Here is a 25,799-nt window from a genome sequence, read left to right on the forward strand (position 1 = left end):
CTAAATGTAATCGAGTCTATTGTCTTTATTCTCCTCCGTCTTCCAGTAAACTCCTTATTTGTTCCCGATCCTCCTCTTGTTCCTTTTACGTTTAGCGCTATAAGGTGTTAAAGCATTATGCTACAGTACGCTTAGCTTACCCCTTAAACCCACCTGGCTCGACTATACAGACAATGAACCATACAATGTCATAAAGATTAAAGGCTGAATGATGATGTTGTCCAAAAGGCCTTTTGATATCTGGAAGTAACATCTGTATCCTGTGGGATATGATGCTGTTATAGTGCAATTACTGGTTGTTGCATAACTTATCCCAGATTCTCAGCTGAGTATTGCACTCCTCTCCAATGAAGAAATAATATTTTTGTATCTCTGTCTGAAGTAGTACAATGTAAAAGCAACAGTCAGTTTAACATTTTTACTTCATTAAGCATTACTGTTGCATTTGCTTGTTTTGTTTTGCCATGAATGAAAATGCATCTAGGATTTGTTGTTTTCATTTGCGTTCAATTTTGACTCTGCTCAACCTGCTTTACCCCATCAATCAGGCTTCAAATCCAGTCGCTCCACTCAAACTGCTGTTGTTTCCATAACCTCACATCACCAGAGTGTCCCTGGTTAATGCCATACTGTTTGTTCTGGATCTTTTGCCAGCATTTGATGCTACAAACATCAAACTATTGGTCTCTAAGCTGGTAAAAATTCTAATTTGTAGGTCAGTGCCTGGATGACAGTAAGTACCAAGTCAACTGGAAAGGCTGACACGCCTTACTCCACCGAAGTTCCACAGGGATTGGTGCTTGAACCTTTACCACTTTCTTTTTACGCTAGATCACTCAGATCTAAGGATGTACTGTATGTTCACATCTTAATAATGTATTCAGTTAAAAAGAAAAGTGTAATGTTACAAAGGTTTTTTAAATAAATGCTTTTCTTTAACACTTCATTAAACCGCACAACCATTTTCGACAAGTAATAATACAAAGAAAGTTTTCTTGATTGCCAAATTGGCATACTAGGGTAATTTCTGACTATATATATACACACACACACACACACAAAAAAACAGACTTGTGGGGTTGCTTTTTCTTGGCTGCTATTCCTTATCCAGTCTATGGACATGTCATGGTTTAACTACTGCACTTGCCTTTTTGCTAGACTGTCAACATCTCCACTGTACATCAAACATGCTCTTTTTACACATGCTCCTTCTTTTCTGGCCTACCAGCATCTGCCATACATCCCATCGAGCACATCAATGATGCAGCTTTACACTTCTCTTGTTTATTCTGATTTTATATCACTTCTTAGATCTACTTTAAATTATTGCTCAGGCCTACACATATTCTAAAGTATTGGTCCAGAACCTTCTCCAGCTTTGCATATAAACAAATGTAAATGCAGTGTTACCCAAACATTTTCAGAACTGATTACTGTTGTCACTTTAGAAACAGGGAAACATTTGGGAACATATAGAAAACATCAGCGCCTGTGGCACTGCCAGTGTTTGATATTCATGACTGACAGGATGTGGGGTGTGCAAAAGAGATGGAGCTCAGAAATGTTTATGTAAATTCCCACACATTTCGTCTGGTGGTTGAACCGAGCTCAGAGTGTTTGGTTTTTACATAAAAGTCCTTGACTGCTTGCTTCGGAGAATTGGACATTGTGTTTTCTCACCCACCTGAGATTTGTGTTATAGATGGGTGATTTATTTCACTCTCATTCGAAATGGCCACTAAACCCATCCCTTTAATCACAACCACTTTTTCTTTCTCTTTTTGATATTCAAGTTTGTTCTTTCTTGTTGTACTTTTCTTTTCTTCTTACCCAGGTTGTCCTTGCAGTACCGAGTTCACCCGCAGTTTCTCAAGCCAGGCGAACGAGGCTGGTTCCTGCAATACCTGGCACTTCATTCCCTGCAGATTGATGTCTGCAACAGTGAATCCCTAATGCTGATTGGCTCAGCTGCTGTGAAGCTGAATGTAAAATGACCTATCAGGGTCAAAAATGAGCTTTTGCCCCACCAGCTTATAGTGGGAGAATAAAGTGAATTTTCCAGCCATGAAATTGCATTACGCAATGGAAAATGTTTGTCTGTCTACCATTTCAAGAATTTGTAATTAGTTATATATTTCAATATTTTACAAAAATGCTGTACATTTTAACTTTCTTTTAATCAAAACAAAACAAAAAGGCTTAAAAAATAGGACCACTCTTTTCACAAAAATAATAAGATGCACAAGTGTATTAAACAATGATAATAATAATAGGAAATGCTTCTTCAAATCAGGAGATTAGAATGATTTCTGAAGGATCATGTGACACTGAAGACTGGAGTGATGACTGCTGAAAAATCACAGATCACAAAATCATGTTTTGAATAAGAAAATAGTTATTTTAAATTGTAGTAATATTTCTGAAAAACAATTGAAAATCTTATCTATCCCAAACTTTTGAATGGGACCATATTTAATAATAAAACTTTCAGAAAAAAACACACACAAAAATGGTTTTGACATTATCTTACAGTCAAAATTGTAACAATGTAATTTGTTACAAAGACATTTGCTCACTGAAGCTGACAGAATGCCAATGAAGACATTTACATGACCTTTCATGTTGTCAACATGGTCATCTATGTAAACACGTTCAAAAGATTCAAAGTACTGAATACCATCACAGTAATATTACAATAACTCAACTCGTTCCACATAAACCATAACAAAACAATATTACCATACACCTCACATTCCTCTACTTGGCAACAGCCTAGCAAGTCCTCAACTTGCCATGTTGGTAATAACCCCACAAGCCATACACAGAATTTTGACACGGGTACAGATACTGTCCTCATTAATAGCCCAACAGAACTCACACAGCTGTTTCACTCAGACAGACAGTCAACCTGCACATCCAAACCTTTCTGCGGTATTCATTATTTAGTGTGCTCAGATGGAAGTGTCATGTCGTAATTATAAAATATGCATGCCATACTTCAGGACAGCTGCATCTGTTAGATCTCACCACTGCAGGTCGATGTCAGCTGTTGAATAAAGGTTAAAACAAAACAAGACCAGAAATAGATACAATCGGACCAACATAACTGGATTGTTCATCTTTAGCATCGATTCTGACCTTTCCAGAGTTAACAAAGGGCCCATTTAGGATTCAAACACAACCACAAGGTGTGGCATTTGTCAGCAGCCTGTAAAATATGTCTTTGTTGCTTGTTATTTATGTTTATCTTTTTGTTCTACATGGTTAATCAATAATATTGATTCAGGGGTCATGACAAATAGCCTTAATTTTTAGCACATTTTATAATTGATCAGTCTCTATTTAAGAAACATAAATCGACAGTTTTAATATTAGTATTTCACATTTGTTTCTGCAGCGTATTCTGTGTCAAGGCCATGCTGCCGTCCAGGTGAACCATGAGCTGGAAGTGATCACTACTGAGTATATGCAGGATGCCAACTTTGCCAGCAGACATGACAGCAAGCAGAGCACTACTCCAGTCATCAGTGTATACACTAGAATTAAACCAACCCGATCTCGCGGCAATTCATACATTTTTCACAAGGTGGCTTATTCGTATGAATTCGTACGACCACACTCGTACAAATTCATACGATTGCTGCCAAATCGTACGTATTTTACGATTTGCACAATTCGTATGAATTTGTACGAATGACCTACACCTAACCCCGCCCCTAAACCTAACCGTCACTGGGGTCGTATAAAATCATACGAGTGAGGTCGTACAAATTCGTATGAATAAGCCACCTCGTAAAATACGTACAAATTGGCGTGAGATAGCGTTCATTAAACCAATTCTGCAATCCTTGGCAACACTGGTTAGGACTGTTTGCTAACCACCATAAATTCATGTAATTTTTTATAGCAAAATACTTTAAAAAGCAATTTGTAAGATTATTTATCAGAAAAGTGGAAAACAATCAGTGTTTTTCACTTTTCTGAGAAATAATCTTACAAATAGCAATATCAAAATTTCTGTTTTTGTCAAGGTTGTGTGCCATTTAGAGTTACCTTTTGAATTACAGTTCAGTTCTTAAATTTGAAGTGAGATAAACTAGAATAGGTTTTTTTTTCAATATTAGAAATACGTTAAATTAGTTAAATTAGTCATTTTTACCTAGAACATTTTGAATGAAGACCTGACAAAGCCTTATGATTTTTTTTTATTTGATTTTTTTTTTTTATTAAAAAGCCATGCATGTAGATGATTGGATGGATTTATGGATGGATGAATGGATAGATGCATAGAGATGCTAGTGGTACAAAAATATAACACTTCGTCTTTAAAATTCTTCTGAAAATTTAAACAAGAAATCAGCTTCCTGAGACATCACTATAGTGTAAGAAGCATCCTTCATTAGTTTTTAGAGCTGTTTTCCACAGAATCAAAGTTATTCACAGGCTGTCGTGATGTTTATCTGCTTAAGCTCCTTCTGAGAGGCCCAGTGAAAATGCAAGTGTTTCTTGCGAAATTACCCAAAAAGTCAGATACCCATCGGCTTTCCTCTGTCTCTGGCTCTCAGCGGTTGGAATCAATTAACTTGTCCACAACCCGCTCAAAAGCTGCTCAATACCATATCTCAATCTGGGATTAATGCATTGTCCATTTATTTGTTTCCTAATGAGTGGTCGCCATTAACAAGAGATCAAGGTTTACTCACTCTCTAAGGCTTACTGAGATGTTTATCCTTTGAAAGCACCTCAGAGGATCAACTAAGACAAAGCAAACAAAATTATTAGTCAGAGTAATGAGGGATTGGGGGGGGGACTTTTATTACACTCAGATGTATTTTGAATGGCTTGATTTGTGCATTGAAAACATTCAGTCAAATTTTTATAAGATGGGGTGTCGTGAGTCTACCGCTCTGGGTAATGTACATCGGATTTATTTCTTACTTTACGATCGTGCCCTTTTTCAACATTTTCTTCTCAGATAGGATGTCACGTCATTGGGAATTAATGAAGCTCCTATGTAATTGGACTTGTGATGATTGGCATCTTGTCATATGCGAAAACGCAATGGAAAAAACTGTAAATGAAATCCTCTTTAATTAACTTCAGCTTGATGTGAAGAGACAAGTGAATAATTAAACAAACAGCGAATCCACATAAAAGAAATGGATAACTTAATTCAGGACTAATGGAACAGGTTTAGCATCATCTCTGAATTCAGAGTGTTTCGGTGCATCTGTCAAATGTTTCTCACAGTAGTAATACGCTCTATCAACTCCGGATTCTTTATGCCTTTATACCAAACAGAGAGAGAGAGAGAGAGAGAGAGAGAGAGAGAGAGAGAGAGACGCAGGGCCAGATGGAGGGGAGAAAAGATTAGGATTTTATAATTTGCCTGCCTCTGGCCCCACACTGCTCATCTGCAAACGTTTGATAAGCATGACGAAGATTTCAGCGCAGAAGAGAGATGAGGAACAGGAGAGAGGAAAAGAAAATCGCATTTCCTCAACAATTTTTTTCAAGCGAGTCCCCTATATCTCCTCTCATGGTGAAAATACAAAAAAACAATGGTATACGTTTGCAACAGGGGCCAGTGTAGACTTCTGTCTATCTCCTCTAAAACAAAGCTACATTTAGAAGATAAGGGAAAGTGCTTCCTAATGGGAATCCTATCATGTGCTTTACTACAGATAAAAAGCTCTATATGTGAATGACTTCCAAAGCTATACAAAAGTATTCTCCAGGGTAAATAGGGGTCTAATGGAGGCATCTAAAAACAATTAAAAGGCCAACCGGCAACTGTACAATTATCGGACACACTGAGGAAGAACTGAATGATATTTCTGATGTTTTCAGAATTTAAACTTGCAGAAGTTGTCGATGCTAAACAGTCTTATATGGATTCGTTAGGCTATAGGGCTCTCTTTGGTTCCCAATATTGTACAAGAAGTCAGTGAAATCTGCTTTGTTAGTTTAAGAGCAAACATTAACGAGACTACAAATCTTAAAGGGGGGGTGAAATGCTCGCTTTCACTCAATATCCTGTTAATCTTGAGTACCTATAGAGTAGTACTGCATCCTTCATAACTCCAAAAAGTCTTTAGTTTTATTATATTCATAAGAGAAAGATAGTCTGTACCGATTTTTCACGGAAAAACACGACCGGCTGGAGGCGTGACGTGTGGGCGGAGCTAAAGAATCACGAGCGCCAGTAGGCTTTTGCGTTGAGAGCGTTTGGAAGCTGTGACTTTACCGTGAGGAAAAACAAACCATGGCTAACAGTCAGATTCAGCGTATATTTCTGATCCAGAATCAGATCCAGAGGCTGAAATTTAACAAGAGCAGCATCAGCAACAATGTCTCTATGTGGTATGTACTGAAACTGTATATATTTGCTTAGCGGTTTTTGGAAAATGACTAAGTTCCACTTTGTCGTCTTTTTTTATTTTTTATTTTTTTAAGCTGTACATGTGGAAAGTGCAGTTTGATGACAACATCGCATGTTGTTTACTTGATGTGCTTACGCGCCGATAGCTAAGTTAACAACACAGAGATATTTGAAGCAGTTTTACTCGTGCAGTTTGATGACAACATCGCATGTTGTTTACTTGATGTGCTTACGCGCCGATAGCAAAGTTAACAACATAGAGATATTTGAAGCAGTTTTACTCACCGTATGCGGTTCCAACACACGATCGTGACCCTTTTTCGTTGGACTGCATTATCATTAAGAAATAAACGATGTGCTTGTTGTAAAACAAGCATCTTCGAAATGCAGGGAACAAACAAAAACACTTGCACAACTCCGTTGATGCTCTGTAAAAATAAACTCCATCCACTGGTCCCTTAATGCTGTTTTTTTTTTAAATCTGTGCAGGGTTGTCTTGCCCTGGCAACCAAAACACTTCTTTTGTTACATTTTGCGATACTCTCGCTCTGATCAGTGAATGTCTGTGCTCTCAGTGCGCTGCTATACGGGAACGTGCGCTCTTCCGGCAGAAGTGCCCTTAGGACCCATATAAGGAAATTCCGCTCCATCTAACGTCATACAGATCCATACTCGAAAAAAACTTTCCGAAACTTGTGACAAACCGGAAGGAGTATTTTTGGAACAGAAATACTCCTTCAAACGTACAACTTAATTTTTGAAACTTTGTCCATGTTTAGCATGGGAATCCAACTCTTTAACAGTGTAAAAAACTCAGTATGCATGAAATAGTATTTCACCCCCCCCCCCCTTAAGATGTACATTCTTTGAAATGGTATTCTTTAATATTAATGCTATTTTTTCTTAGAACAGCAGTATATCCAGCAGTATTTCGATTGTGGAACCTTATGTGAGAGGTATGTGCGAAAATGCTGTTATCTGTATAACCTGGTCATAAAACTTGTTCTGATCTTCATTAAAACAACAATATATTAACACAGTCTGCTTAAGCAACTAACACACAAACAATGAGTAATTTTTATTTTCTTTCATTTTTATAGCATGTTATATATCATAGATGGATCAAGCAGAATAAGCAGAAGCAGAATGAGCTTTATTGCCAGGTATGTTTACACATACGAGGAATTTGTTTTCGTGACAGAAGCTCCGCAGTACAACAGAATGACAGCGACAGAACATAAAACACATAATAAAATAATAAAAAATACAAATAAGTAGATAGTGAATGACAATATACAAATTGACAATTGTAGGCAGGTATATTACAAAATGCAGTTATGTATGTACATGTATATTATGTGCAAAATTTAAGTGTATACTAAGTATGTGTGTTAGATAAATAAGTGTGTGTGTATATAAATATAAAGTGTAGAGTGTTCGCAGTTATTATCAGCTGTTCATAAGATGGATTGCCTGAGGGAAGAAACTGGTCCTTTGTCTGGTCGTTCTAGTGTTCAGTGCTCTGTAGCGTCGACCAGATGGCAACAGTTCAAAGAGGGAGTGTGCTGGATGTGAGGGGTCCAGAGTGATTTTGACAGCCCTTTTTCTCACTCTGGATAAGTACAGTTCTTGAATAGATGGGAGAGTTGAACCGATGATTCGCTCAGCAGTCCGGACTACCCTCTGTAGTCTTCTGAGATCAGATTTAAAAGCTGAGCTGAACCAGACAGTTACTGAAGTGCAGAGGATGGATTCAAAGATGGTGGAGTAGAACTGTTTCAGCAGCCCCTGTGGCAGGTTAAACTTCCTCAGCTGGCGAAGGAAGTACAACCTCTGCTGGGCCTTTTTCACAATGGAGTCAATGTGAATGTCCCACTTCAGGTCCTGAGAGATAGTGGTGCTCAGGAACCTGAATGACTCCACTGCAGTCACAGGGTTGTTCATGGTTGTGAGTGGGGGGAGTGTGTGGTGTATTTTGCCGGTTCTCCAAAGAATCGAACTCAGTCAGGGATTTTTCTCTCAGAAGAAAAGACTTTATTTTAAGCAAAACAAAGCCGAGAGGTCCTTGCAAGGTGATCTCCCGAAATGCTAGGTTGCATCTTATTATATACCCTATACAGGGCGTTTCCAAATAGTCAAACTTTTCCTTATGCTTGCAATTTTGATCCCTCCCTAGAGAGGAGAGGCCCCCTTTCTGTATGTCTGGCCATATGTTTTTCTCAGTTCTGAACATTCCTGCAACAAAAATGGCTAGATTCACATTGATTATTCTTGTTTGATTACAATCTTACTAATACAAATCTTCCACAAGTGCAGGGGGGTTTCTCCTGAAGTCCACGATCATCTCCACTGTTTTGAGCATGTTGAGCTCCAGGTTGTTGAGACTGCACCAGACAGCCAGTTCTTTAACCTCCTGTCTGTAAGCAGACTCGTCACCGTCCTGAATGAGGCCGATGAGTTAAGAGACAAACAAAAAATGCAACTATCTATCTTAATTATGTACATAGTGTTATATCACATATATAAGTCTTTTTTCTTGATAAATAATCACCTATTACTGTCTGGGATCAAATATTATTCCTTGTTGTAACACTTGCTCACTCAGTCACCATTTTATAAAACACTACAGTATAATGATCATAAAATAAATGCGATTCAGGTTAATGCTAAGCTGAAACATTTGTCTCTGGTTGTTTTCTAATTAAAAAATATATATTTTGTGTTTAATGTGTAGACATCTGACTTATGTATCCCTCTATTACTATTTTCAATGGAGTTTCATTCAGTCACAGGATGTGCCCTGAAACACACGCACACACACATTCCCACCCGTTCTGTGCCAGACCTGTGTCTCAGACTTGTAATTACTGTTCTCACCAGTCAGTAATCACAGGTAAAGCCCACTGAATGTTTGGGCCGGTTGGTGCTTGTTGTGAAACCCATGGCAGCAAAGCACTTATACTGTAGTTTAGACAATTTGCTTCTTCTCAATGCACAGCAATCACTGCTTAGAGATAGAAACCAGCAAGATAAGGGTCATTGGCCAAGGAGAATTCACCCACACCAAAATTGCAGTTTTTCTACATAAGTGTTGTTTTTGTATTTTTATTTTTTACTCTTCCGCCTATTCTTCCATTTCTCCCTGTTTAACATTCTTTTTGACCACAGAATGTTTCTCATTGCAAGGCACCAGTCAATTCATCTCTCTTTGTCACATTGTGATGGTCACCATCAGTTCAGCCAAATAACAACAGCCTCAGTCTCTTTGTGTGAAACAAGCAAGAACAGCCCAGTTGCAATTAGAACAAAAACATCTCTAATAGCAAATCTAACTCTTTGACTGTCATTCTTAAGTCTGTCTTTGAGGAATGCTTTGCTTTACCTATATTTCTCATACTGTGATCCGAGAAAAAAAGAAAGAAAGAAAGAAAGGAAGGAAGGAAGGAAGGAAGAAACAGCAACCAATCTGGCTTCAGAAGTGGATATTCAACTGAGAATGCCTTGGTCTCAGTTGTTGAAGCCCTAAGACTGGCAAGAGCGGAATCCAAATCTTCAGTACTTATCCTGCTTGATCTTTCCGCTGTTTTGACACGGTTAACCACCAGATCCTCCTATCAACCCTACTGGCAAAGGGCATCTCAGGAACCACACTTAAGTGGTTTGAGTCTTACCTATCAGATAGGTCATTCAAAGTGTCTTGGAGAGGTGAGGTGTCCAAGTCACAACATCTAACTACTGGGGTGCCTCAGGGCTCAGTTCTTGGACCACTTCTCTTCTCTGTCTACATGGCATCATTAGGTTCTGTCATTCAGAAACATGGCTTTTCATACCACTGCTATGCTGATGACACTCAACTCTACCTCTCATTCCATCCTGATGATCCGACGGTAGCATCTGAGCTTGTCTAACAGACATTTCTTGCTGGATGATGGACCATCACCTTCAACTCAACTTCAACTTGACAAGAGAGAACTGCTTGTGGTTCCAGCAAACCAATCGTTTCATCACAATTTCACCATCAAGTTAGGCACATCAACCATAACTCCTTCAAAAACAGCCAGAAGCCTTGGAGTTATGATTGATGATCAGCTGACTTTCTCAGACCACATTGCTAAAACTGTCAGATCCTGCAGATTTGTTTTATTCAACATCAAGAAGATCAAGCCCTTTCTTTCGGAACATGCGGCACAACTCCTTGTTCAAGCTCTTGTTCTGTCCAGGCTGTTGCAATGCTCTCTTGGCAGGTCTTCCAGCCAGTTCTATCAAACCTTTACAATTAATGCAGAATGCGGCAGCAAGATAAATTTTTTATGAGCCGAAAATTATACACATCACACCTCTGTTTATCAATTTGCACTGGCTACCAATAGCTGCTTGCATAAAATTCAAGGCATTGATGTTTGCCTACAAAACTACCACTGGCTCTGCACCCATTTACCTAAATGTATTACTTCAGACTTATGTGCCCTCTGGAAGCTTGCGTTCTGCAAGTGAACGTCGCTTGATTGTGCCATCCCAAAAAAGACCAAAGTCACTTTTACTGACTTTTAAATTAAATGTTTCGGCTTAAAACACATCTCTTCCATCTTTATTTGACCTTCTAACTGTATCATTCTTCGACTATTTTAATTTTATTCTTAAAAAAATCAAACTACCTTTCTAATAATTTGTATTTTCTTTTCTTTTAATTTATTATGCAATTATGTGTGTGTGTGTGTGTGTTTGTGTGTATATAAGACCTCTAACACTAGATTGCTCTATTCTTTTTCTATTCTATCTGTTTTCTTTTCATTTATTATATTATTTAAAAGCCCTTGCTACGTGTACTGTGTTAAGCTAACTGAGACTTGTTATAGCACTTACAGTTTATATCATTACTCTTTTTGTTGTTTTTGATTGCTTCCACTGTCCTTATTTACAGTATAAGTTGCTTTGGATAAAAGCGTCTGCTAAATGAATATAGATACAGTACAGACCAAAAGTTTGGACTTACCTTCTCATTCAAAGAGTTTTCTTTATTTTCATGACTATGAAAATTGTAGAATCACACTGAAGGCATCAAGGGCTATTTGACCAAGAAGGAAAGTGATGGGGTGCTGCACCAGATGACCTGGCCTCCATAGTCACCGGACCTGAACCCAGTCGAGATGGTTTAGGGGTGAGCTGGACCGCAGACAGAAGTCAAAAGGGCCAAAAAGTGCTAAGTATCTCTCGGGGAACTCCTTCAAGATTGTTGAAAGACCATTTCATGTGACTACCTCTTGAAGCTCATCATGAGAATGCCAAGAGTGTGCAAAGCAGTAATCAAAGCAAAAGGTGGCTACTTTGAGGAACCTAGAATATGACATATTTTCAATTTTTTCCACTTTTTTGTTATGTATATAATACCATATATAGTTCCACATGTGTTAATTCATAGTTTTGATGTCTTCAGTGTGAATCTACAATTTTCATAGTCATGAAAATAAAGAAAACTCTTTGAATGAGAAGGTGTGTCCAAACTTTTCATCTGTACTGTATATATTAGTGGTGGACATAGATTATTTTTTGCGGTTGAGGCCCGTCAGTGCGTTCCAGGAGCGTTGTGTCTGCAGCAGTGCAGCGATCGTTTACGTACCAAGTAGCGGACTGCAAACGCATCCTGTGTGAAAGCACAATGAGTCCGTGCTGCTTCAGCACCTCATATATAACTCACATGGACTGCATACGCACTGCAGACGGATTATGTGTGAATGCAGGCATGCATCTTTTCGATGTTTCCATTGGGAAGCTTCTTTAAACCAAAACAAAAAAATCCCTGAAGCAAACCCGGCGGCATCTTAGCTGCATCCATGTTAGCACAGCACGTTTGATGTGGTAATTTCAAAGTAGGCATACACACAGGTGCAAAGACTCGTTCTCGCTCTCTACAGATTCGGCTAGGTATACATCCGCGCCAAAATATCAAGGTGAAAGTCATCATAGCTCGCGTGGTATAGACTCAGCTCCCAACCCAACTATGAGAATAGATTAATGGCGATATTTTTTTTATCGCCCGCTAAGAGTCTCCCGTTAACGCATCACGTTAATGCAGATAACGGCTCATATATATATATATATATATATATATATATATATATATATATATATATATATTTATTTATATATGCATCAACATTCACAAAACACTGTCCACTGTTATTTTTTACAGAAAAGAGTTCAACAAGCTCGTAATCATGACTTCTTAAGATGGAAACAGGAAGTTTCCAATAGCACGTGAAGAACGCAGAGAAGTGTTCTAATGACAGCATTGCTAAGATTAGTTTTTTTGAGGATCCAACAGAGGATCACAGTATTGTGACATATGGAAATGTAGTTTGCAAAAATCTGCTTAGAAAACAGTATCTGTTTCTGCAGCAATGCTGAGAAAGCAACATGTATTAGGATTGCATTATGAATTGCATTATGACACATTTTAGAATGCAGTGATGTGTGAAACCAAACTTGCAGCTAGCAGCATTCAAACAATTAGGCAGGGTGGTGGGTCGTGACCCAAAAAACTGATAATTTCTGATCGGATAAACTGTATAATCATACACAGTTAGGATAAATTAAAGGATTAGTTGACTTCCAGAATAAAAAAAAATCCAGATAAATTACTCGCCCCTATGTCATTAAATATCATCTTCAGTCACAAAGAAATTAAAGTTTTTGAGGAAAACCTTCCAGGATATTTCTCCATATAATGGATTTAAAAGGTGGCCAACTGGTTGAAGGTTCAAATTGCAATTTAAATGCAGTTTCAAAGGTCTCTACACTATCCCAACTGGAAAAAAGAGGTCTTATCTAGCAAAAAAAATGGCCATTTTCTAAACAAAATTGTACAGATGAAGAGCTAACCACACGTGACCTTTCCAACATTATTACGGAATGTGTGAATTTGCGGACACACTTCACGGAGCTAGTGCAAGATGTGCATTTGTGGTTAAGGTATAAAAACATTTCACTAGATTAGACCCCTATTCCTCAGCTGGGATCGTGTAGAGCCCTTTTGACCTTGAACCAACTGGGCACAATTGAAGTCCATTTTATGGAGAGAAATCCTGGAATGTTTTCCTCAAAACAATAATTTCTTTGCGACTGAATAAAGAAAGACATGAACTTCTTGGATGACATGGGGCTGAGTACATTATCTAAAACAATTTATTCTGTAAGTAAATTAATCCTAGTAATTTTTGCATAGGTGGAAAAAACATCCTGTATCTTTTGTTGATGACATCACAAGGCCATATAAATATAATACATTTATATAAAAAATTATATATATATATATATATATATATATATATATATATATATATATATATATATATATATATATATATATATGTCACATTGTATATATAATTTATATAATATATATGAGAAAGAATATATATATATATCAGATATATAAGTAGATATTGTTTATTTATAAAAAAAAAAAATTATAAGTTTGATTGTAAGGACAGTTTTCATGTAATGTCACACATGTACATTCCATTCTGAAGCAAAGCATATTGAATGTACGGTAAGGTTCTGGCTTCAGTAATTTGCTTGAAATTGTGTGTGCATGTCTGTGCAACAGTATCCATTCTGGTTTGTCTGTACACTGAAGAGCAGGCTGCTTATGACTCTGGAAGACATCAGTGCCACATAATGTTGTGTCCTGCAAAGATAGCTGAGACACAGCCAGTGAAAAATAATACAGAAGCTCCCACATGTCTTTGGGCCACAAGTGGGCTGTTACAGGATAGGTGTGTGTATGTCAGCCTGATGAGATGGGGATAAGGAGAGTGCTTCAATATGCTCTTGTTCATCACAGAGATGCCCTATTGTCTCCAATGCAATGTCAATCTTTCTCTCTCTCCCTCCCTCTCTCTCTGTAGGAAGGACTACAGTGGGAATTTAGGTTTAGGAAAAACACTGGCAGTCTCTTTTTGATCCTTCGTCTTTTGATCCTCTGTGGTTCTGTCTTTATTGGCGTTAAATCACAGGATTATGTTGGTTGTGATGTTGAAATCGCATTGAAGCATGAATCTCAGAGCAGGTATATCTGAAAGTGGGTCTCATTGGGTGGGAGGGATAACTGGAAAAGACCAAGATGGATTTGAGGCCAAATGGAGGTTGAAAATTGCCCCCCCCCCCGAGAAAGTGAGGAAAGACAGCATGTGTGTCTTGTAGGGCGAAGGATGTTGTTTATGCATGTGTATATGTGTGTTGCAGCAAGCAATGCCAGACGAGCCTGCCGATTGCCAGAAATTGATAGCGAGCTGGTATGACTGCTTCAAAGCACCATGAGGGAAGTAGGCAGAGCCACACTGCATCAGTAGGCCGAAGCGAAAGAAGTGCACCAGAGGAAGATCGACAGAATGCCAGCTGTCCATCAACACAAGGAGCAGAAGACAACACCCTCTTTTCAGGACAGCTCAAATATCATGGTAAGAAAGAAGGACAGTTTTCAGTTGAGCTGGATCGAAAAGCTGTCTGTCTCAGCATGAGCTGATGTTCACTAGCACTGTGCTCCATGTGATCCTGAAGGGATAGTTCACACAAAAATCGATTATTTATTCACTCTCATGTCATTTGAAACCCATTTTACTTTCTTCTTTAATGAACAAAGGTTTGGATCACTTAATTCATTGAAAAGATCCCATTCAAAAGAGTAATTTGTTTACAAATTTGAAATCTCTTGAATGTGCCTATTAGAACAAGGGCAGATATTCTTATTGTCAGTTAATAATGAGAAGAACTTTCATTTGTTCCTTTCACAAAGCTATCATATGACTTCAAATGACTTGAAATACTGAACACGTGTTGTGTCGTATGGGACAATTTTGTGATACTTTATTGTGCTTTTTTGTAATGTTGAAGCTTGACAGCTCCAGTTTTCATTCACTTTCATTATTTGGAAAAAAGCTCCCAAGATATTCTTCAGAAATTCAACTTTTATGAAAGAAAGTAAGTCATATGGGTTTTGAAAAACAGAAAAACCAATGAAAATAGTACTTTTTGGTGATCTATTGTGTTCCTTTCAAAACAAGTGCTTTATTTTAGCTCCAAAGAGGAAACGGGTGAAACTGTGTTGCATTATTCACCAGTTCCTCCCACTCTGTGAGAATGATGAAATCGAACCTAAATTCACTTTTTTTTTCCCACTCAACAGCCTGGCACAGTCTTGCTTCAGGCACATCAGTTTTATTAGTTTCTATGTCTTTCCGGTGTAGTTTCAGCATGTAATTTCTTAGGATACTTTCTTTCAGAGGCATCGGGCAGAGCGTATGCAGCATTCCCGTGACCTGCGTGTGATTTTGGCCTATCGTGAGTGCTGTAAAGTACAGGAGATCACCAACATGCTCTCTCAGGGCATCACTACCAAACACACTCTCTATGCCACACTCGGAACGGCAGAGTTCTTTGAATTCGTTCTCAAGATTCAATGTTCCTCACACTATCACCATTGAATATGATGACCCAGAGTCAAATTAGGCTAAGTTCCATGGATGATGTATAGTGCAAATAATGTTTTATGCTGACATTTTGAGAACCAGACCAGATTTGACTTTGAACGAACATTCTACTGAAATTACCGATATTTTGGGACCTCTGAACCTCGCCACACTGTTCGCCAAAGTTCTGAGAATGGTCCCTGTTAGAGGGTATCTATGGGTCTAGTTATCTATTCCTCTATCCATCCTACTTTTGGCCTTTTGCCTCTTTATTAGAGAGACTGTGTTAAACTAAGTCAAATCTGTTAATACTGTTAGTAATTTCAATCAGAACAACAGTGTGGTGACACTTTTATATGGAAATCTACGAGAGTGTGTCTGTGTGTGATAGTGAGTTTTTGTCTGAGATGTTTGAATACTATAGTACCTTAATGTGTGCTTTCATTATAAGACTAATGCCAATTTTATTTTATTTTTTTACATTCTCAGTACATTATGCAGATGCTTTAAGAAAAATGCTTTAAAGCTAATATGTACATACAGTAGTAAGCCTATACTTTAATCATGCTCAGCAGGCACTTTGTCCATTCAAAGATTACATAAAGCCTTTGCCTCTGGCATTACAGCCCTGAAAAAAATTATGCATAGATCAATGTTCCATTCACATGTGAACAGCTTGAAAATGAACATCTGAATGAATGAGTTTTCCTCAGCGGGGCATTACAGGGGCCAAGCGCTTCCCAGGGGGTTGGTAAACAACACTGAATAAATAATCAGTACCCCCCCCCCCATTCCAGCTTATTTTAATTGCAGCTTGATGTAAAATATCTTCGCCCATCCAGGGCCCATGTGAAGCTCGAGGATCCAGGATTATACCGCAGAAAATATGAGTTTTCTGCAGGCCATAGACTGAGTCCGCACACTCCATCATGATGAACACAAGCCAAGAAAGGGAGAGAGAGAAGTTAGGAGGATGAGGTGGAATAAATTACAGCATTAGCACCCCTGCATTTCTCAGTGTTTAATTAAAAAAAGACATTAGTAGCCTAAACTCCACACACACACACACACTTTGCTTTGCTTTAGGACAAGACAAATATTCTCTGCTGCCCTTCTTCATGAAGTATGTTTGTATGGCAAACGTTTTCCCAGTTTGCATTGTGTTGTGGCATAAAACTGAAGCACTTTGTAATGTGTCATGGAGGTAGCTGCTCACCCAGGAGCGGTGTGTGCTTGTCTGTGCGTGAATCCTGTGAGTCAGTCCAAAGAACTCTTGTATGCACCGAGCTGTGGCAGGGAAACAAATACCTGAGATCTGGAGTTTGCATTTGCACATGTTGAATTGATGCTTCTCTCTTCCAGTGCATAGGATATGTCAGGTCTGTGTTTGTATTGCTGATGTATGTAACAAATTAGCTCAAAGTGAGATGAACATAATTAATCATAACGGGTTATTATTAATTATATTCATCTTCAGGAATTACTTGTAGCATAGCATTGATAGTACAATAAAATGATTTGTTCGTCCGCAAGACAGACAGTGTTAATTGTTTATTGACTCCAAGTAAAACTATTTCTCTGGCCACAAAAAATAATTGTACTACTAATACATTGCTCACAGAGCATGTAACAATACTGGAACGTTAAAGTGACCTCATCCTGTGAGCAGCAAACTCAGACAACCAAGTGTGAATACATATGGATGTTTAATAAACTACACTACAGGTGAACATGCAACATCTGACTAGACACAAACATACACACATTAAACATAGATGCCAACACAAAGAAGGCATGGATATAGAGAGAGAGAGAGAGCGCGCAACCTGTTAAGAACCATCAAAGAATCTCATCACCTTAATTAAAAGGCATCAAAGCCTAGAAGCGCATTTAAATAGTTATCAAGCGGTTACTTGCATTGGTTCTGTAGGTGCTGAGTAAAGTGTCCCGATGCATGTATAATGCGTAGATTTCTGTTGAATCCTGTTAGGAGTAAAACATTCGTCATTTCATCCGTGGGTTGACTGCTCCGAAGTGAATCTGAAAGTTGCTGAAAACTGCCAGAAGATCGGACTACAGTCGCAAAGTCAGAAGGGGAGTCGCAAGGCTTCCAAGGTGATGGGTTTCTCCAGGGAACCCCAAGCTAAGAGAATCTTCCTTTTCGGTTGTGGGAAAGGTTTTATCTGGTTTCCCAGTAACACCCCTTTTGGTTGGATTGACCTTTAACAAGGCATGTAGTTTCAGCGGGAAAGTGTTTCTTTGTCCTGTTGACACCTCATTTGCATGCCTTATGACTGGCGTGAGTAATTGATGTAGTTTTACCCAAAATATGGTGCAAATAGTGTGAGGCATTTCATGATCACATAGAGTACATCATGGTTTGAGGAATAAAGAGCAGATCATTTTGATACCAAGAATGAAACATTTAGAAGATATTAAACCAGAGATACATTTATACACCTAAATATTAGCATTTAGAGCTTAACTAATGCAAATAAACCGTGGTAACAAGACTTATGTAATAGGGAAACATAATGACAACACATGCATATACCAGATGCATTTTCTTTTACTAATTGATTATAGTCTAAAATAAAGAAAATGTCTTTATGTGTGTCATGTGTTTTGAAATTGTGGAGACAGACCTCTGGTCTAGTCAGGCCATTGGTGCCTGGCACAGGGGTAATTTTCTCCTCCTGGAATGCGTTTGAAGTCCAATTGAGAGGAGCAGAGAGTTGCTGTTTAACATCATCTTGATAGTTGAGGGAAAATCCTTGGCAATTTAGCCCCCATAAGTGTAGAATGTGAGGCCATGTCTACGATTTATATGCAAATGTCAAAAGGCTAAAAAGAATTTCTAAGATATAAAGCCCACACCTGACCGGATCGTATACTTCAGTTCTCCAACTGGAAGGATATAACTTAATCTTACATGATCGTAAACAGATGATACATGTATGCCACAAAGCCAACCTTATAAAATCACCTCTCTCTTATACTTTTTCTCACCTGTAAATGGGTACAATGAATGGATAAAGTGCAAAAGATTGATAAATGCAAGATACTGCGTTATAATGTTTCTACTGACGTTATCTTATGGAAAGATAAAGTGAAGTTTCCTGGAAGTAATAAGGTAAATCTTATTCTAGATTCAACAAATAAATCAGGAGATTTAACTGACATCATGTCAACGGTCTCTGGAAAGAGGTTTGGAGAGAGTTATATTTTTTTCCATGTCTGGGCAGCAACATCTTATACTTGTTGACCTGGGCTTGGGCATGTTTTCTATTTAGGCCTGATAACATTTCAGTGTACTTTTTTCTCTTTATTGTCCTCTTTTTTCCCTCTGTTTTGCAAAACCATTTTAAAAGAGCTCTTTGCATATACTGCCGCCTTGGAAATATAAGGTTTCATCTGCCATTTTTGTCAAAATTGAGTTATTCACATATTCTTATTCTGTGACAACTTATTTACATTGTGTTTTTATAAGTTGTGTACATTTTGTGACTGATTTATGAAAGAGACTTGTTCCCCATATCCCATATCACTATATTGAATGCAAACACTTTGAAGCTCAATATATCGAAACTGCTAAGAATACTGATAGACGTTTAAAATTCCAAGGTGACGATATGCTTCTCTATGAAAGAAAGGGAAATGGGCTTTGCTTTTGTTTACATAAGTATACTTTTCTGCCACTTGCCTGGCTCTCTGTTATTAAAGAGAGAATGTGATTGAATTTTCTGAGACTTGGTGTCACATCTTCTGAAGTGTATACAGTACAAAAGAGTTTTTACACCTCTAAATTCTTTCTTTTTCTTATTTTTTATTTTTTTCATTTATGTCGAATGATCCTTTCTCGGGCCCGGAGGTGCTGCCTTTGATGTTTCAAATGCCCTTTTCCTTCATATATTTGTGCATGAAATTTGTCTCTATGAAACAGAAAGTAATATTTCACACCCAGTGTGTGTTATCTTTAAACCTACCCTCCCAGGAGTTTCAGTTCTGTGAGGGCTTATGTTTGACTGTATCATGCATACTCAAATACTCTTTTTCACTGCCAATAAGATACTGCTGGCAATGCAAAGAAAATCCCCAAGCTGTTCTTTTCTTCTCCTCTCTGTCTCTCTTTTTGCTGTTTTTCATCTTTTTCTGTTTTTATCCCTCAGGCTAATCGTGAGAAGTGAGGACTGGAGATATTTCAAGGAGTTGACGAAGATTTAAGGTATTTCACCTAAAGAAGAGCACACAGACTCCACAGGTTTACCTACGGCCCAAAGAAAGTATCCATGTCCTCTTCAAGTACAAAACCTTCATGCATGGTCACACTTTCCCTATTCAGGTAAATCTAGGGTGAACTCTCTTGGACATTTACTCAACTTTCTTCGTTGTTGTTTTGTGGGTTTTTATTTTGTATTTAAATTTTTTCACCCTGATGTGGTAAAGTCTGGACAGGCCACTACATAGACACAAGTAAATCTCAAGTGAACCGTCCACTGAACTGTTGGTGCTGGAAAACAACATCATTTGGAGAAAATGTGGACTATTTAATTGTTTTTGTGTGTTGTGCTTTAGTATAATTCAACCATGAACGATGTGTCATCACTGAGAAAATGCATTTGTTTCCTCATTTCCCTTTTGCACTGATGAGACTTGGATTAGTTCACATGTTTCCGGTTTAATTGGATTTGGGTTTGCTTGTAGTCTGTAGTATTACAGAGGCACCCACAAGTGAAGGAGAGAGGTTAAAATGACTCAAAGCATCAGCATTAATGAAATGGATTAAAAACAGCCTCATCCAGATGGTCTGAACAGACCTGTCCAAACAATGTTTTCCCCATCCCTTAATGATATTATTTCAATATGATTGTTCTCTCGCTGAATGCTGCACTGTTTATGATGACTCTCCAGTCATACTGCAGGATACAAAAAGCTTAAAGATTTCAAGAAGCCCACTGATGGCTAAGAAACATCTGTTCAATGCCAAATCCATCAAGGTGAGAGCTTAGTACTCACTGTACTGTCGACAACAGTAAAACTGAATATAACTGATGCATACTTATACCAACCAAATAGAAGCTACATGCTTTTGCGTTGCTGTTTATATTTTTAGGCTCACCATATTATATTGTGAAATAGTAATACATTTTAAAATAACTGTTCAGTTTCATATGGTGGCAAAGCTGATTTTTTTTATATTATATTATATTATATTATATTATATTATATTATATTATATTATATTATATTATATTATATTATATTATACATTAAATATGAAAAAAGATCCTTATCTTATTTATGACTTTTTTTTTTCATTTGTACTTGCATATTTTACACATTGAATGGTTGGGGTAATGTGCTGTTATTTGGCATTGTGTGGTTCATTGTGCCTTTGGGCTGTTCCTGCCATATGTAGCCAAGAGAGACTGATGCCTTGCAGTTCTTCTGACAAACACTCAAACACACACACACACACACACACACACACACACACACACACACACACGTGCAACTCCCATATAATATTAAGGTCAGTTGGGGTCAAGCATTGCTGTGCACAACCTGACATCACCTCCAGAGGAATGCCAATGGGTTGTCTTGAGCTGTGAATCCGACAGCTAGCTCAACTGTATCTCACGCGAGAGAGGTTATGCACTCAGACTGCAGATGACTCACGGTACTTCATATCACATTACATACTGTCAGTGCTGTTCATTCGGTGGGGAATGATTTCAGATAGGCTTGTCATTTAGTGGTAGACCATGACCACCTCTGCTGAAAAGAGCAGATTACAACATCATAGTGGGTCAAGGGTAGTTTTTGCTGATTTGGTGTTTAACTACAAAGAAATCTTGTGAGTTGCCATTTCAGTTTTGTTAATCTCTTAAAAAATGCAAAAATATGTTTACAGTAATGCACTTACAGTGGAAGTCAATGGGGCAAAGCATTGCACTATGACAAATGTTGTTATGAAACAGTTTGAAAGTATAGCCAACAAGACAAATAACTCAATTTTTTGTGCAGAATAATTCATAAAAGTGTATAAAACAAGATGCAAATTTCTGCTTTTAAAGGTGCAGTTTTTAATATAGCTAGTGGATGAAATGGGCACTTCAGTTTCTCCTGTCCTATGTGTCCTACAAGTATATGAACTTAACATGTTTCCTGAATATCTGCAAATTTATTATGGTGTTTTTATGCTTAAGTACAGCACCTTTAAACCATCTAGGATACCTTTCCCTATAGACATCCATTGTGCAATATTCTACACCAGAGTTGTTATAGTTAACTAAAACTTGATTTACTAAAATAACAAAAACAGAAATACAAATAATACATCTATATATATTTTAAAATAACAAAAACTAATACAAATTACAAAAACTTGAACTGAATATAAACAGCAAAGCAGACAATAAAAAAAGAAAGTCCTATTCAAAATATTCATAAAAAAGTATAATACCAATGATGCTAAAAAAACACTTTTATGTTTTTACAAACTGTGGGTCAAGTTAAAATTACTATCTGTGGTAATCGACAGCATGTCGCTGATGCAGTTGATACCTGTCAGTTTATCTTGTTGCGAACCTCTGGCATTCCTTTGTTTTCTAGTGAAGGCAATTGATTTAGTTGAACCGACACCACATGTGGTGGACCAGACCTTCTGTTTCTACCAGCCTGGACTCACTTTCCTAAAGGAAGACATTCGCTTCCCTGCAGCCTGGGATGACACAGCAGGTGCTGCTGATTACAAACATCTCTGCCGCTGTAGATGCACACACACACACACACACACACACACAAACACGCTTCAGTGTCTGCTATTAGTCGTGAACTAAAGACCCCATTTGTGCTCTGTCTCCTTTTGTACTTGATCACAGATGGTTCTACCACCCTCCATGTGTGCTGCAGCGACCTAATGTCATCTGCTACACCACCAACCTGGTGAGCCAATCAGGAGTCACCCTTAATAGCAGACAGCCATTCAGAATGATGATGAGTTATTAATTAGTGTCTGAGGCTTTGTGCTGACTCATTGTGGTGTCATGGCCCTCACACTTATTGTTGACAATTCTTTTTATATTAATTTTACATACACATTTCTTTTTTTTTTATAAAGAATAATATTTATTCTTAGATTTTTAATTACAGATTATTTTATTTTGCATAAAAGGCTATCATTACATACAATACACTTTAATATTCATATAGTTTTCATAAACTGTTTACTTTTAGATTTTTCATTAAGTGTTTTTTCATATTTATTTTTTTCATACAAGTATATTATTCAATATTTTTTTATAAAAGCCCATAATATTTTTCCAGTAGCCCATTAGTAATAAGTAAAATGAATCAGGTATTCATTATAGATTAAACATTAATGTTTTATAAGAAATTTGTATTTTAATTTTTTGAATAAATCAATATTATTTTTTTTTAAAGTTTCATAACCTATTTATATTTCATAATTGTTATAAATGTGTTCATAAAAGTTCGTTTTTTATATAATTTTTTTATGCAAGTATTTTTTAAATAAAATATTTATTTGTATTTTAATGGCTTTAAATATTAAACATTATTATTTTATAATTCATTTCCTTGTATTTTGAAACTTTAGTCTCCAGGAGAACCACAGGATGTTTACCTGAAAGTACCGAGTAGCCCAAATCCACAGATTAAGAAATTCTTCAATACCATTTTCACGTACGTAAACCTCCATTTTCGCCTTCCCTCATTTCTTTTTTTTTGTTCGAACCTTTTAATTTTCACTCCTCCAGATGCACACTGAGGTGTGTGTGTGTGTGTGTGTGTGTATGTGTGTGTGTGTAAATCTCACTTTGGCTGTGTGTGTGTGTGTGTGAAAGCCAGTCCCTGATTAGTCCCTTCATGTGTGATTAATGACATTTGCTTAAACAGGATGTCTCATTTACTGTCTGATTGCATCAGATCATAATATTCATTTATTCATCAAAATCTGCGACATCTTTGAGTTCATAATCAGTGAACATGAATAAAAACACAGTTTTAGAACTTGCACATCACACATCTCTCTCTGGAACTGAAACTAGTGAGAGTGACAGTAAACATAGAGCAACAGATATTAATTAAAGCCATACAGCTCACTTGCATTATGCTTATATTTTACTATTATCCTGGATGCTATATATTATAATGTGTATAATATAATATAATTTTTCATATTTTAATTCACAGATTTCCAAATTTTGATTTTTTAACTGAACCAATTCGACCTATAATATCACATTGGTCTACCCACATTTTAATGAATGATTAAAATACATTTGCGCATTCAAGAGTTCTCTTTTTGTTTGTTCATGTAGGTAAACAAACAAAATATTTCATATGTTTAAGTAACTTTTATTGTGATAGGTTTTACTTTTACTTTAATTTTAATTTAATTAATGATTAGCTTTCCTTCAAACTGTTAAATTTTCTCACAAACTTTCAGGGGTTTCGCGGACCCAAATTTGGGAAACCATGTTTTAATATTTGTAATCTATTATCATAAATATTATAATAATATATTATAATATTTCTTGAACACCCCCATCTGCCGTTGGTCATCAAACAGATAGTCACGCCCCAAACTCATGCCATTGTTTGCTATGTTTCACTGCTAGAGATACTCAAACAATTTCAGAATGTGCCATATTATATATATATATATTAAATAAAAAAAATAAAAAAACACAAACCTACCTTAATGATTTAAAGTGTTAGATTTAGTTGATGTACAATGTTATTTTAAATGTATCTTTCCATAACAGGCTATTATTTTTTTATAACATTTTCATGAAATATTAATTACATTTAATAACTAAATAAATCAATTATTCAATTTTAGTTAATCAATTATTAACTAAATTTTTCTTAGCATTTCCTTGGGCTAGTTGAGAGCCTTAAACAATTTTAAAGAGTGCCATTGTATGTAGACTTTTTTTTAATGATTTACATCGATTTAAATCGATTAAAAAACTTGAACGTTAAAATTATCTATGCTTTCTCCTTTTTCCTTTTTAATCTTACAAAATTTTAATGTAGCTTGGCAGTGGAACAAATGCATTGGTATCCACTCTAATTAACGAACTAATAATGGACTTAATGGTTTGAAGATGATTGAACAACAGACAAGCTCATCAAACACACAGTAACCCATCAAAACTGAGTTTCTGAGCATTTATAATCACCAGGAGGTCAATGAGCTGTAGTTTTTTATTTTTTATTTTTTTTTATCCCCAATGACAGCTGTTTTTAAGGACCATTCGGCAACCAAGGACGGTACAAACGTTCTTCAAATTTTGTCCCTTGAGTTTGAGCCCCTCAGGCAGGGTGAGGAGCCCACGCACAAAGTCCTTCATTTTTAATACAGTCCAACTGTAGAAACCCCGGCAGGCAGAATGACATCAACATCTGCAAACCTCCTGCGGGGACACGAGTGCCCGCTGGCACGTGAGATGCTGTTAAAGAAAGGGTGAATGGATGAATTTAAAAACGCTGACATTTGGGTCTTTCTGAACATCTCTCTTTTGAAGATTTGCGATATGTGTGTGTCTCTCTCAGGGGAAGTGTGGCCTGTCAGGTCCGTCCTGCTATTGTGTCAGTGTATATGAGGAGAAAAAGTGATAAAGTGTCTTTTGTGTCTCTGTGTCAATCTCTCTATGGCAGTGACCCTTGGCTGGCCTCCCCTGCGCAGATCTGGCAGGTATACGTGCATTACCTGCAAAGGATGGACCTGAGCTGTGTGTGTGGCACTCTGAGATGGCATTCGCTGGTTCTGCACGGCACACAAGCCATTCGCTGGGTCAAGGCCCCTCGAGCTGCAGGTACGCACTGTGGGGTCAAAGGAAAACATACTGGTCAGGGTAGTGAGCTCTGATGGGAAATTATGTGACCTTTTTTCCTGCAATGGGAGGTTGATGAAAAAT

At 37.3% G+C, this 25,799-nt stretch overlaps 1 pseudogene; it reads left to right on the top strand.

Moving 5' to 3' along the window:
* The window catches only part of LOC113077302 (nephrocystin-4-like), a 45,920-nt pseudogene that overhangs the window by 15,333 nt on the left and 4,788 nt on the right, over positions 1-25,799 (top strand).

This window comes from Carassius auratus, unplaced genomic scaffold, assembly GCF_003368295.1.
Source record: "Carassius auratus strain Wakin unplaced genomic scaffold, ASM336829v1 scaf_tig00022177, whole genome shotgun sequence".
NCBI classification, from domain to species: Eukaryota; Metazoa; Chordata; class Actinopteri; order Cypriniformes; family Cyprinidae; genus Carassius; species Carassius auratus.